This window comes from Mustelus asterias, unplaced genomic scaffold (assembly GCF_964213995.1).
Source record: "Mustelus asterias unplaced genomic scaffold, sMusAst1.hap1.1 HAP1_SCAFFOLD_738, whole genome shotgun sequence".
NCBI lineage: Eukaryota > Metazoa > Chordata > Chondrichthyes > Carcharhiniformes > Triakidae > Mustelus > Mustelus asterias.
In genome coordinates, this window is record NW_027590687.1 from 8,221 (window position 1) to 22,852 (window position 14,632).

Below are 14,632 nucleotides of genomic sequence, written 5' to 3' on the forward strand. Positions count from 1 at the left end.
CCTGTAAAACAGCTGGCGGTGTATATTGTGGGTACATGCATAGCATATAGTTTGTGATTCATCCATTGAGCTTTAAGCATAGATCGTGAGGCACTGATATATACTATAGTCTCAGTCTGTGGATAGGTTGCTGATTTTATGATCACAGCGAAGATACTCCAGTTGAGTTCAATATCCGTGAGCTCGAAAGAGAGAGAGAGAGAGAAGAAAAGTCAATTTGTGATTCTGCTCCAGAGTGTCAACTGTATGTATGTAGTGAGAGGGAATGATGCCTCACAGTGATAGCTGCTGAATGTTGCACCAGAGGAACACTTTCAGCACCTATGAAACTGCATTCCAAGTATGCCTTCAGAATGCAGGCAAGAAAGGAGAGAATTAGAACAATAGGGACACACTCAAAGCTTCTTGAGGATTCTTTATAAATCTTGGCCTCTCTTTTTCTCTTTTTTACAGATGTTTTTGTAGCTGGGAAGCCCTGCGATTGTGATGTTGTGGTGGAATGTCAGGCTGGTGACCCGACATCCCTGGAAGTGAAGCTCACTAATCAGAGCAAGCGCACAGTCGGTCCTTTTGCCCTCACTGTCATCCCATACCAGGACTATCAAAACGGGGTGCACAACAACAACCTTGGCAATGCTGTTACTTTAATTGGATCCAATACATTCTATATAAATGCAGTAAGTAAACCATCTGGAAATAAAAATGCACTGTCTGTATTTTGTTCAGTTGCTATAAAGAATATATTTTGTTAATAACAAAATAAATTTATATAACTTAATGAAACATCCCAAGGTGTTTCACAGCTGCATTTTAAACAAAGAATGGCACCAAGCTATATAAGGAGTTAATAATAAGTCAGATGATCAAAAGCTTGGCCAAAGAGGTAGTGTCTCAGAGATGGTCAGTAAATTTTAGCAAGTAATTCCTATAGACATGACAGGATAAAGATTAACATTGTCAAGCAAAGTTTTCCACAAGAAGCAGGCCAGGGTTGTATCTCTTATCTGAGTGTCTTATCTGACATTCAGAAGGGTTGAAATTTATCTGGAGCTGTTGGGCAAATTGGGTGATGGCAGATGAACAGTTCACTTTACACTCCTCAGGATTTTGTTTCTCCATGAAAAAGAAACTCATGTAAAATGGACTATCGATCTGCTAGTGCCATTTTGATGCTGCCACTTTAGGTGGATTTCACCTCCAGAATCTCTGATACTATTTGACCAAAGGTGATAGCCTAAAACAGTTATTTTCTGCTCCACATCATTACAGAATATAACTAATCAGAGCAAGCCCACAATTGGTCCCTTTGCCCTCGCCATTATTCCATTTCCAGGACTATCAAAACAGGGTCCACAACAACGATCTTGGAAAACTTGAGAAAAGAACAATTAAAATTACCTTTTGTACAACTTGGAAAAAGTAATTGAAAATCTTCAATCTGGAATGTTGTATAGCATCAGTGAAAAGGGGTAAGCTGGTTCTGAAAGATAAAGAGGATCGAACTTTGATTAAGGCCTGGCCTTGGCCCTTAAAACAAAATACTCTTTCACAATGGTTGAATTTTTTTTTAATCCTTACTGAGGGTGCAAAAGGGTTTGTGTCAAAGTAGAGTATGGTAGCTCTGTGCCAACGTGGTTTCAGGAGGATATACCAGAGTTGTGATATAGCATTCCATATTTTGATTAAACTTTCTGTCCCCTCGTCATCTCTTGTCCAAGTGGCTACTGACAATTCTCACCCGATCAAAACGGCGGCTCTAAATTCATGGGTGCAATGCTTACCAAATTCCTATTTATTTATTTATTTTAAAAATTAATTTTTACAGGATGTGAGCATTGCTGATTGGGCCAGCATTTATTGCCCATCCCTAACTGCCCTCCATTTCTGAAGGCATTTGAGAGTCAACCACATTACGATTTCCTCAAGAATTCTAATGAATTAGTTCTGACTTTTACAAAACTACAGTAAATTACTGCCTTTCTGAAGCTTGCTTTGACAAACTCATCTACAGTTATGGCTCTTTCGCATCTTCCTTAGCTGCTCTTTCAGTTCTATTTTCATCTTTTCCTGTAAAAGCTGATTTGAATATTTCTACACCATTGCATCACGCTCAACAGAAAACTGGCTGTTTAATTTTAAAGTGTTCCCATCACTTCATGGATGATCCATTAAAATATGGGTAATTCACTTCATTTTGACCACCAGTCTTGTTTTGTTCTTCCATGTACTGGGTCTTAACTGCCCTTTCTGCTTTATGATTTTCTGAGTTGTATTCTCAACTGTATTATATCCTTACGTTTAATATACACTTATTTTTAATTAGATTTTTACTCTTAATATGCATGATATCCTTACCTTTATTTGTCAGAAAGCTGGTTTAGACTTTTTTTGCTTTTTGTTTAACTAGGTGCATTGGCCATGCTAAATTCTCCCTCAGTGTACCCGACCAGGCACCAGATTATGGCAACTAGGGGATTTTCACAGTAACTTCATTACAGTGTTAATGTAAGCCCACTTGTGACTAATAAATAAACTTTAAATGGTAGATCCCCACTCATCTAACTGGAATTAGGTCATTTCAGCTAAGTATCTTTATGTTAGATTCTTCCTTTTTCTTGCATTATATTGAGAAATTATTTTTTTAGATTACAATGAGATAAATCATTTTGAAATGCATCCTTACATCACTTGCGATTTTGATATCATAAAATCTTTGCATGCTGCTTGCTCTTCTCCTTTCTTAAACAAATATTATTTATTATAAACAACTAAAAGCTAAAGCTTTTGCCATAATAGACTAACAGAAATTTGCTATCACGAGCAAGGGTAGGAAGTTTTAGTTCAGACAGGCAGCATGGTTGGTGCAGGCTTGGAGGGTCAAAGGACCTGTTCCTGTGCTGTAATTTTCTTTGTTCTTTGTAGTTTATGAGATAAATATATATTTTTAAAAGCACACTTGGATGGTGGCAGTTCATGCACCAACTGCTTTTCCTACTGTGTCGATAGCATTTTGATGGCTGGTCATAACTTTCAACTTGTACATTAGTCTGTCGTTATCTGTCAAAATAATGGAGAGGTTAATGACACTCAATTATTTATGTGCAAATGTTACAGCAACTTCAAGCAAAGGCAGATGTGCCATTAATGCCATTAGCTGTGCAAAATTGGGCAGAATCCTAGGGTGGATTTTGTGGCAGGTGGGAACGGAGAATCTAACAGGAGGCAAAAAGTCGGAAACTGCTAGCAGAAGAACAGTTTGCAATTGTCCCAATGTCATGTTAATAGTGACTCAGTTATCAAGTGGCATGAACACCATTTGCATTTATTTACATATCATGAATACTAATTAAAGCAGCTGCTCGCCAGAATCTCCTCCTACCTTCCCATCTAGCGCCACCCAGCTGGAAATTACGTCAGTCTCAAACCCATTTAAAAATGAGTGGTGTGCACAAGTTGGACCTTAGTTCCCTTGTGACATCAAGCCTATCTGCCATAGCTCTTGTTGCATTCAATGACACACTACTGAGGCTGTAGGGTTGATGGTCTCCTGCACTTTGCCGATGTTGTCGGCAAGGGCACCACTATGCTGATGATTCCACTTTTAGACACTAACCAGTATTGTGTCTGGGGTTGGCGAGTATAGGGATCTTCAATCTTTTCCTGGTGGCTGACACCATAGTCCACAAGGACACCACTGTGCTGCAGAACTTTTACAGATTAGAATTTTGACTGGTGGTGGGGTGCAAGGGGGAGTAGGGATGATGAAGACAAGGGAAGGCACTGGGGAAGGAAATCTGTATAAGGACAGTGAGGGGGAAAGGCAAACACAAATGGGGCATTGGGGAAGGAAGACTGTGCAAGGGCAGTGGGAGTGGAAGGGCAAGGGGGCACGATGGCAGGCAGAGGAGTGAGGAGGATGATGAACAATGGAAGGCAGAAGGAAGACTAAGGGGTGGGAAGCTGGAGCCGAACACGGGGGTATGAAATGCTGACAAACAAGGCAGTCAAAGGGATAACACGTCTTTCAGTGGAAGGCAGTACACACAGATTCCAGAATAGGAGGCGAGGAATGGGATGTTGTTAGTGTGGCACCCAGGGATGGTTCGCATGAAGACTCAGAAGTTGGGGGTGCGTGGTTTGGAAGGGCTGTTGTCTTTAGTTCTCATAGCATGGGAAATGGGTACCTCTGAAGGTTGAAGGCTTTGGTTTGGGGCTTGCAGACTGCAGTCATAGAGTGCAGACACTCCTGTTGTGAAGTTTAAAGGAGTCACAGAATACAGATAATCCAGGGGCTAGGTTGACCTCGCAGTCTGAAGTCCAAGATAGGAGATAGTGCAGAAGTGCTGCATGAACAATCATTGAAAACATGGTGTACTCCAGCTGCAGGGAGGGGCAAGAGCTGTGTCTTCCACAGGAATAACGCACAGCTTGTTTGGCAGGGCTCTCTTATGGTCCTGTCCCTGGGCTTGGCAAGCTCTGTATTGGGTTGCAGAGGGAATGGTGATGCTGACTGGAGGCATCTACAACTGTAGATTGGGAAGACATAATTAAATTGGGGTTCATACAGTCTCGAGATGGGGTGGATAGAGATCCACATGAGTAATGGGCATTTTGCAGGTGATAAGCTCAACGGGGGAGGGTAGGAATGTCTAGCACAATAACAATGGATCCAGTATTACTGGAGGAGGCTGGAGAACAGCAGAAGGAAACTCTACCTTCATGTGAGGCTCAAGGCTCATCTCGGGCACACAGTGAGGGAGAGAGCGTTGAATTCTTTCCTAAAGTAGACATGCAGAAGCAGCATTTGGTAGTCATGTAGTACTGGCGTTCACTGAAGAAGAAAGTACCAGTGATTCTGTCTAGGCAGGGTATGAGGAGACTGGGAGGACTGCTGTGCTGGGCTATGGGGCTCCTTCTTGGGAAATACTCTCACTACTTGGTGCAGCAAGAGTGGACACAATTCAGGATAGTTACAAATGAAGAAGACCTCTTTGGTCAGGAAGCAACTGGAAGCCAATCCTTTCATTAGTGCTGTTAAGGGATACATCTAATTCAATGGCATAACAGCACAGTCGCATCATCGCAAAAGGTAGTCGGGAACGAGTTTCCAACTCTATTTTCAAGATAAAACAGAATATCACATAACCCTAAGGATGGATGTTATGCCTAAATGTTTCTTCACAGTGAAAAAGTTCCCTCACCCACTCAAAGACAAAGTCAAGAACGCTATTGAGCATATGTTACAGCAACAGACAAATGGTGTCTAATGATTCAGTTAGAATCTGAGTGGCCTTGTCTAAATTCACTAATTCACTAGAACGCCAGATCCACCTGATGGCATCAGTGGATGAAAGTCACATAAGAACATAAGAAATAGGAGCAGGAGTAGGCCATCTAGCCCCTCGAGCCTGCCCCGCTATTCAATAAAATCATGGCTGATCTGAAGTGGATCAGTTCCACTTACCCGCCTGATCCCTATAACCCCTAATTCCCTTACCGATCAGGAAACCATCTATCCGTGATTTAAATATATTCAACGAGGTAGCCTCCACCACTTCAGTGGGCAGAGAATTCCAGAGATTCACCACCCTCTGAGAGAAGAAGTTCCTCCTCAACTCTGTCCTAAACTGACCCCCCTTTATTTTGAGGCTGGGCCCTCTAGTTCTAGTTTCCTTTCTAAGTGGAAAGAATCTCTCCACCTCTACTCTATCCAGCCCCTTCATTATCTTATAGGTCTCTATAAGATCCCCCCTCAGCCTTCTAAATTCCAATGAGTACAAACCCAATCTGCTCAGTTTCTCCTCATAATCAACGCCCCTCATCTCCGGTATCAACCTGGTGAACCTTCTCTGCACTCCCTCCAAGGCCAATATATCCTTCCGCAAATAAGGGGACCAATACTGCACACAGTATTCCAGCTGCGGCCTCACCAATGTACAGATGCAGCAAGACACCCTGTACAGATGCAGCAAGACATCTCTGCTTTCATATTCTATCCCCCTTGCGATATAGGCCAACATCCCATTTGCCTTCTTGATCACCTGTTGCACCTGCAGACTGGGCTTTTGCGTCTCATGCACAAGGACCCCCAGGTCCCTTTGCACAGTAGCATGTTGTAATTTATTTCCATTTAGATAATAATCCAATTTGCTATTATTTCCTCCAAAGTGAATAACCTCGCATTTGTTAACGTTATACTCCATCTGCCAGATCCTCGCCCACTCACTCAGCCTGTCCAAATCTCTCTGCAGACCTTCTACGCCCTCCACACGATTCACTTTTCCACTTATCTTTGTGTCGTCTGCAAACTTTGTTACCCTACACTCAGTCCCCTCCTCCAGATCGTCTATATAAATGGTAAATAGTTGAGGCCCCAGTACCGATCCCTGCGGCACGCCACTAGTTACCATCTGCCAACCAGAAAAGCACCCATTTATTCCGACTCTCTGCTTCCTGTCAGATAGCCAATCCCCAATCCACGCTAACACCCTACCCCCAACTCCGTGTGACCCAATCTTCTTCAGCAACCTTTTGTGAGGCACCTTATCAAACGCCTTTTGGAAATCCAAAAACACCGGTTCCCCTCCGTCAACCGCACTAGTCACATCTTCATAAAAATCCAACAAGTTCGTCAAGCACGACTTTCCCCTCACCAAATTAGCACAAAGCAGCCTCTTCACAAAATTAGATACTAACAGCAGCTTTTGGTAGTTGCCTCTGGACAAAGAATCCAGATTGGTAACTGCTTTTATCACCCCATTTAGACATTATTGCTTTAACAGTTTACCAATTGAAATTGCTTCTGCATCCAAGATATTCCAAAGAACAATGTCTCCAACCCTGGAAGGCATTAAAGAAGCAATATGCCATATGGACGACGTTCTCATACAACATTCACTGAGGGAAAAACATGACAGCTGAGTGAGAGCAGTCTGTGAAGTACTATAAGAAGCAGGTTTGACATTAGACGACAAATGTGAATTTCCAAAACATATGCATTGTGGAAGCTTCAGAAATTACAGCCAACCCACAGAAATCCAAGGTGATCAGAGAGATCCCACAGCCTAAAAACATCACAGAACTACAAAGATTCCTTGGGATGGTCAACCAAATAGGCAAGTTCCTACCAAACATGGTGGAAATGAATGATTTGTCATAATTGTTATCAAGCCATTATGACAGATATTGAGGTAAGGTCAACAGTGGTGCTGAAAAGTTGACCAGTAAAACACTTTTGACAAAATCAAAAATTTCCTAATTTCACCAGAAATTAGTTCTAAATCTACTTCACTGCCCTCTGGAGTTGCCAATAATTGTAGTAGTGGATTCATCATCTACAGGCTTGGGCACAGTGTTGATACAAGTTCAAAGAAGACCAGTGTATTATGCCTCTCAATCTCTTATGGATACAGAGAAGCGGTATACAACCATTGCATGCTGGACCCAGGTGGAAGTCACTTCTATCGAGTGACATGAAAATACACTTTGTCCTCAACCTCAAGAAGAAATCAGGACTAGATCAGGGATATTGGTGGAGGCACGACCGAGACTAACCCTGTGAAGTCTGAGACTTTGGGAGGCAATGTAGTGTAAAGGCTTAACATCAGGAGCACCTGACTCTGATGTAACTACAATGCTATATTCCATGACTAAGAGATTGGGATCTGGTGGGAAGCAGAAGGACAACTCCGTGTAAAGTACTGAGATATACACATCTGTCAATAAAGAAGATTTTTTAATATGAATAACAGTACATACAGTATTACAGTAGCATTCTTAGGATAACAAACAAACCCTAAAAATCTAGACCCCAAACCCAAGGTGAAACATTTGATGCTACTCTTGGGGTAGAGTTTATGCTTTGGGTGCAATCAGAACATTGCACCTAAAATGCACTTGAAATTAGATTAATTAATCTGTTAAAATTAATCCACATCATTACAATTATAAAATCTTCTATGGGGCAATACAACCAATTTCTTATTTCATTATTTCTCTAGCTATTATGAAAGCATTCCTTGAGGTATTTAAGAGTGGCATCATTTGTAGTTTTATAGGCATAGCTTGATTGGGTTGAATCAAATCTTGAGCAAGCATTAAAGATCATGGAAAACACTAGTGTATGTAGTTTTGGATAATTTATCGGATATTTAAAATTCCCCAATGGTTTTTTATGCTGTTTGGCCAATTGTGCCATAATCTGGGTGCAAATCAAGTGAAAATAAGAAGAAAATCAGCCCCATGGTTTTATTATTTCTACTGCTTTATTTAATTAAATATGTACATATTTAATCATTGATAGTCACGGGTGAGGTGCCTGAAGATTGGAGAGTGGGAAATGTTGTGCCTTTGTTCAAAAAGGGCTGCAGGGAAAAGCCTGGGAACTACAGGCCAATGAGCCTCACATCTGTGGTGGGTAAGTTGTTGGAAGGTATTTTGAGAGACAGGATCTACAGGCATTTAGAGACGCAAGGATTGATTAGGGACAGTCAGCGTGGCTTTGTGAGTGGAAAATCATGTCTCACAAATTTGACTGAGTTTTTTGAAGGGGTAACCAAGATAGTAGATGAGGGCAGTGCAGTTGATATTGTCTACATGGACTTTAGAAAGGCCTTTGAAAAGGCACCACATGGTAGGTTGTTGCATAAGGTTGAATCTCACGGGATCCAGGGGAAATGGATACAAAATTGGCTTCTTGACAGAAGCCAGAGGGTGGTTGTAGAGGGTTGTTTTTCAAACTGGGGGCCTGTGATCAGCGGTGTGCCTCAGGGATCAGTGCTGGGTCCGCTGTTATTTGTCATTTATATTAATGATTTGGATGAGAATATAGGAGGCACGGTTAGTAAGTTTGCAGATGACACCAAGATTGGTGGCATAGTGGGCAGTGAAGAAAGTTACCTCCGATTGCAGTGGGATCTTGATCAATTGGGCCAGTGGGCTGATGGATGGCAGATGGAGTTTAATTTAGATAAATGCGAGGTGATGCATTTTGGTAGATTGAACCAGGGCAGGACTTACTCAGTTAATGGTAGGGCATTGGGGAGATTTACAGAACAAAGAGATCTAGGGGTACATGTTCATAGCTCCTTGAAAGTGGAGGCACAGGTGGACAGTGAGGTGAAAAGGGCATTCGGCATGCTTGGTTTCATCGGTCAGAACATTGAATACAGAAGTTGGAACGTCTTGTTGAAGTTGTACAAGACATTGGTAAGGTCACACTTGGAATACTGTGTACAGTTCTGTCACCCTATTATAGAAAGGATATTATTAAACTAGAAAGAGTGCAGAAGAGATTTACTAGGATGCTACCGGGACTTGATGGATTGGGTTATAAGGAGAGGCTGGATAGACTGGGACTTTTTTCTCTGGAGCGTAGAAGGCTGAGGGGTGATCTTATAGAGGTCTATAAAATAATGAGGGGCACAGATCAGCTAGGTAGTCAATATCTTTTCCCAAAGGTACGGGAGTCTAAAACTAGAGGGCATAGGTTTAAGGTGAGAGGGGAGAGATACAAAAGTGTCCAGAGGGGCAATATTTTCACACAGAGGGTGGCGAGTGTCTGGAACAAGCTGCCAGAGGTAGTAGTAGAGGCGGGTACAATTTTGTCTTTTAAAAAGCATTTAGACAGTTACATGGGTAGGGTGGGCATAGAGGGATGTGGGCAATTGGGATTAGCTTAGGGGTTTAAAAAAAAGGGTGACATGGACAAGTTGGGCCGAAGGGCTGTTTCCAAGCTGTAAACCTCTGAGTCTATGACTCTCTATGAACATATGAATTAGGAGCAGGGGTAGACCATTCGGCCTTTTGAGCCTGTTTTGCCATTCAGTAAGATCATGTGGATCCAATTGTGGCATCAACTCCAATTTCCACCTATCCCTTGTTGATTCCCTTGTTAGTCAAGAATCGATCTATCTCTGCTTTAAAAATATTCAATAACACTGCCTCCACTGCTTTCTGGGATGAGTTCCAAGACTCATGACCTTCTGAAGAAAAAAATCTTCTAATCTCTGTCTTGCGTGGGAGACCCTTTATTTTTAAACTGCCTCTCTCCAACAAGGGGAAACATCCTTTCAGCTTCCACCCTGTCAAGTCCCCTCAGGATGTTATATTTCAGTTAGATCATCTCTCAGTCTTCTAAACTCCAATGGATCCAGGCCCGCCTGCCAAACATTTCTTCATAGACTAAACCCGCCATCCCAGGTGAAAGTTGATTGAACCTTCTCTGAATTGTTTCTAATGCATTTATATCTTTTCTCAAATAAGAAGACCAAAACTGTACACGGTACTCTAGATGGAGCTCTGTATAGCTGAAGCAAAACATCACTACTTTTATATTTCATTCCCCTGGCATAAGTGCCAACATTCCATTTGACTGCCTAATCATTTGTTGGACCTGCATGCTAACTTCTTGTGATTCATGTATGATGAAGTGTTGAAAATTGTGTTGAAAAGGGTGCCAAAGTATTATTGGTGCTTCAGTCTTTCCCTTTTATTTCTCACCTTTTTCAGCCATGTTTGAAGGTTTTTTGTGACATTTTCTTTGGAAAGTGAATGTCTGCCTCTATTTGAACCATGTACAGCCATATACAGTAAATTTCCACCAGGTTGGTTATTAAGCTAGTTCTATTGCTAAGAGCCACTGAGTCCCCAGAGCCACTGCACCTAACATTTAACTCAATTAAATGTTGTCAAATAGGTTAACAAGGTATTGTCGGACTGGTATCAGATTTTAACATTTAATTTTAAGTGACAGTATGTCCTCTTTTGTTTCCAAAGTATTTCACGTGTTTTTGTTTGCAATCTTCACAAACAGGACACCCTTACATTAAAATTACATGTCTAAGAGGACATTCTTCTGACAATTGAACTTTTTTTTGGCTTCTCTCTAAAAAATAAAAGCATGGTCACATGACATTCAATGGTAATATCATAACTGAACCTCCCACTATCAACATCCTGGGGGTTACTGTTGACCAGAAACTCAACTGCTGTGGCTACAAGAGTAGGTCAGAGATGCGGAATCCTGTAGCAAGTAACTCACCTCCTGACTCCCCAAAGCCTGTCCGCCATCTGTAACACGCAAGTCAGAAGTGTAATGGAATACTCTTCCTTCGTCTCAATGTGTGCAGCTCCAACAACATTCAAGAAGCTTGACATTTTCTAGGACAAAGCAGCCTGCTTGATTGGCAACCTTTCCACAAATATTTACTCCCTCCACCAAGAACACACAGTAGCAGCAGTGTGTACCATCTACAAGATGCACTGCAGGAACTTACGAAAGCTCCTTAGACAGCACCTTCCAAACCCCTACCATTACTATTTAAATGAACAAGGGCAGTAAATATATGAGAACACCAACACCTGGAAGTACCTCTCCAAGCCACTCACCATCCTGACTTCACTGTCACTGAGTGCAAACCCTGGAACCCCCTTCCTAATAGCACACTGAGTGTACCTACACCACATGAACTGTAGCAGTTCAAGAAGCAGCCCATCACCACGTTCTCAAGGGCAATTAGAAATGGCAATGAACGTTGGTCTAGTCAGTGAAGTCCACATCCCTTGAATGAATAAGAAAAAACTAGACATCTAATATTAAAATGTAAAAATGTATTAGAAACCTTGTATTGTGGTTTAAAGTGCAACTGAAACACTCAGACAGAGAACCTCTAGATCTGCTCGACTCACTTCTTACAAATAAGTAAAAACACTCAAGTACCAAACACTGACAAATAAAGCACAGATTAATGCACAACACACAGCTTCTAAAATGTAAACCTATTTTATATTGTGCCATTTTTAAAGATTCCTGCGTAATACAGCACCAACAGGAATCGAGAGATCGATAAGATAAGTGTTAATCATTGATTTTGTGCCCTTGTGGTAAATGGCTTGCTTTATCCTATGGTGTCTGTTGGTTGGATTCACAAGAAAGATAGTTTTCAGCCCACATTCTATCTATGTAGGTCTGTCCCTGGTCTGCTAATAAAGAGTTCCTATTTTGTGCTATATGCATTTCTGCTAAATGGTATTTTATTTTTATTTTATTTTTCAGGTGAAATCCACTGAAGATTTTGTTTGCAGTGGAGCTCTCCTATTCCTGTATGCTGGTGATTATTACCTGAATATAAAATTTCATGATGACAACTCAAGCAGGGAGCTGCCCCTTTCTTGGTTCTGCTTGCCAAGTGTTCATGTGCGTGCCATGGATCCAGCTCAACACACAATGTTCTAAATTTATCTTAGAAAATAGAGGTTGTAAGATGTAGTGAGTTAGATCATGTAAATACTGACTAACTAGTCATACATGCCAACAGGATCTTACTGAATATTCTGGTTTAAGATTACGCTGACACTGTCCCAAAAATAAAATGCTTCTAGATTTTTCTGTAAAGCTTGCTTGGCCAAATTTTTAAATATCTGAGGGACTGACAATTACTTTCAGTAAAATTATTCAAGTTAGTAATAAATCTATATCATAGAGGAGACTGGTTGCACCTTTGAACAAAAGACACTTGATTAGTAGTTTCGTGTCATGTTAGATCTCTAATCAGAACCTTGTTAAAATCTAAAAGGTAAATTTACATTTTTTGGCATGGTTAAGTAAAAACTGGTGTAAAATGAAGATTAGGTGTTAAAAATGTTTCATGGATCTTGGCTGTCAGAATAATGGGGAATGGAAGGAAGGTTGACAAATAACATCAGTGTTGTGATTATGAAGGCATGTATTCTTTACAAGTCTGATATGACAATGCTGTTAAGCTCAGTCTTAATGCTTAGTTAATTCCTTATCCTCCCATTTTGAAATACGTTGTGTTCTGTTCAAATATATGGGCACAACATTTTGATGGTCTATTATTGCTGTGAGGTACCTGCAGTTGTTTGTGAGAGTAAGACAAGGTGCCCCATTCACACTGCAATGAAGTGGCCATAGCCCTTCAGAGGGGTTACTTGATAGTTATTTCCCTAAGGTGTTATAACCATTTTCAGTGATACCAATAAACAATTTAAAAAAAACTGGAAAGCCAGTTACAAACTCAGGGTTTTTTTACATTTAAAAGTTGCTACAATTTAGGTCTATCTAATCTTATGAATAATGCACCTTCATGGTTAATTTGCAGCTCAACATCTGCAATTATTATAAAGTAATTAGAATGATAACCATTATGGAATTATGCCACTATTTCAGCTGCAGTGTGAACAAGGCTATTTGTCTGTCTTTTTGCTTCAAACAAAATTCAGGAACTACTGTAACTAGCATCTCTGTACACTAACTCAACTGATATTCTCAAGATAATTTTCTTTCCTGTACCTGCAAAAAGTTGTATCTTTGGAAATAAATTTGGCTTGCATGTTCTTCTGTAATCAAAAACTTCCTTCTCAGCACTAGTTTTATACTTTTAGGTGAACATTTTGTTTCCTAGGCCAGCACTAATAGTTAAACGATTCCAAAGTTGCTCCAAATCTATAGAATATATTTTCATTCAAAAGTTTGGATGCCACATTAAGCCATAGATGGTAGATTAATTGGGTGCCTATATAATGGGAGATCACAGTTTTCAAGAAATGTATTGTTTACGGGGTATAGAAGCACAAGCATTTTTGATAAGATGAGGGAGATGATCTGAAAAATGCTTTAAAAATGTTGATAGCTTAATGTGGTTACATGATCTGTAAAAACAAAATAATGTATATTATTTAAGTATTAAAAAATGTAGCATATTTCCTTTTGACGAAAAACTCCAGGGGCAAATTTAATCTCTCACCCCTCCTCAAAAGCTAACACTCCCATCATTCTAACTTGCCTGATTTCAGGTACAGGAAAGCTGTCCACTGCATGAGTACACTTAAACAGCAAAGTCACACCTTGATATATATTGGAATGCTGAAGCCCTTTTAACCATGAGTCGACTAGAGGTTTTACAATCTTGAGTCGGCCAGCCCCACCGCCCCCACCAACCACAATCCGTCACCAGGGAACAAATTCATGGGTTTTCAGCACCTGAACCACTTGTCAGGAATCAGTGTCAACTAATGTTAATGAGGCCCGGGAGTTAAAATCATTCAACCTCGTGTTTTGAGGGAACCAGATGGTTTGTCATCTCATTCAGCTCCATAAACCCAATATCCACCCCAAATTAACATCAAGGTTTATATGACTTTCTTGTCTTAATTCCTGGCTTCTTGCAATCAGGAAGGCCACTTTCAATGTTGTTGTAAACTAGTTACTTTCAGTAATGAGAATGGTTGTTGGAAATGTTTTATGAGAACTCTTTCTTTCCTATGTGAAGATAAGCTCTTTGTCACACATCACACAGAGATCGGGAACTCCTATGAAAGATATTAAAGTTTCACATAGAATATCACAGATTAATTGGGACGCTTCTTCTACTGAGGAAACATTTGTTTTTTTTATTAGAACAATACAGATTATGAAATCACATATTTAAGTGCATAAAGCTCTGAAAGAATACAGCAAGGCAAAGTAGATTTTCAATAAGGCCATAGATTAAGTAAAAAAGTTTATTTATTAGTCACAAGTGAGGCTTACATGAACCCTGCAATGAAGTTACTGTGAAATTCCCTTGTCGCCACAGTCCGGTGCCTGTTCGGGTCAATGCACCTAACCAGT

At 40.6% G+C, this 14,632-nt stretch overlaps 1 long non-coding RNA gene across 1 annotated transcript; it reads left to right on the top strand.

Annotated features, from left to right (window-relative positions):
* Positions 1 to 449: 449 nt before the first annotated feature.
* Positions 450 to 13,356, top strand: LOC144487334 (uncharacterized). Its single transcript, XR_013496394.1, has 2 exons — positions 450 to 677; positions 12,056 to 13,356. It is a non-coding gene; the product is annotated as an uncharacterized LOC144487334 (long non-coding RNA).
* Positions 13,357 to 14,632: the final 1,276 nt, after the last annotated feature.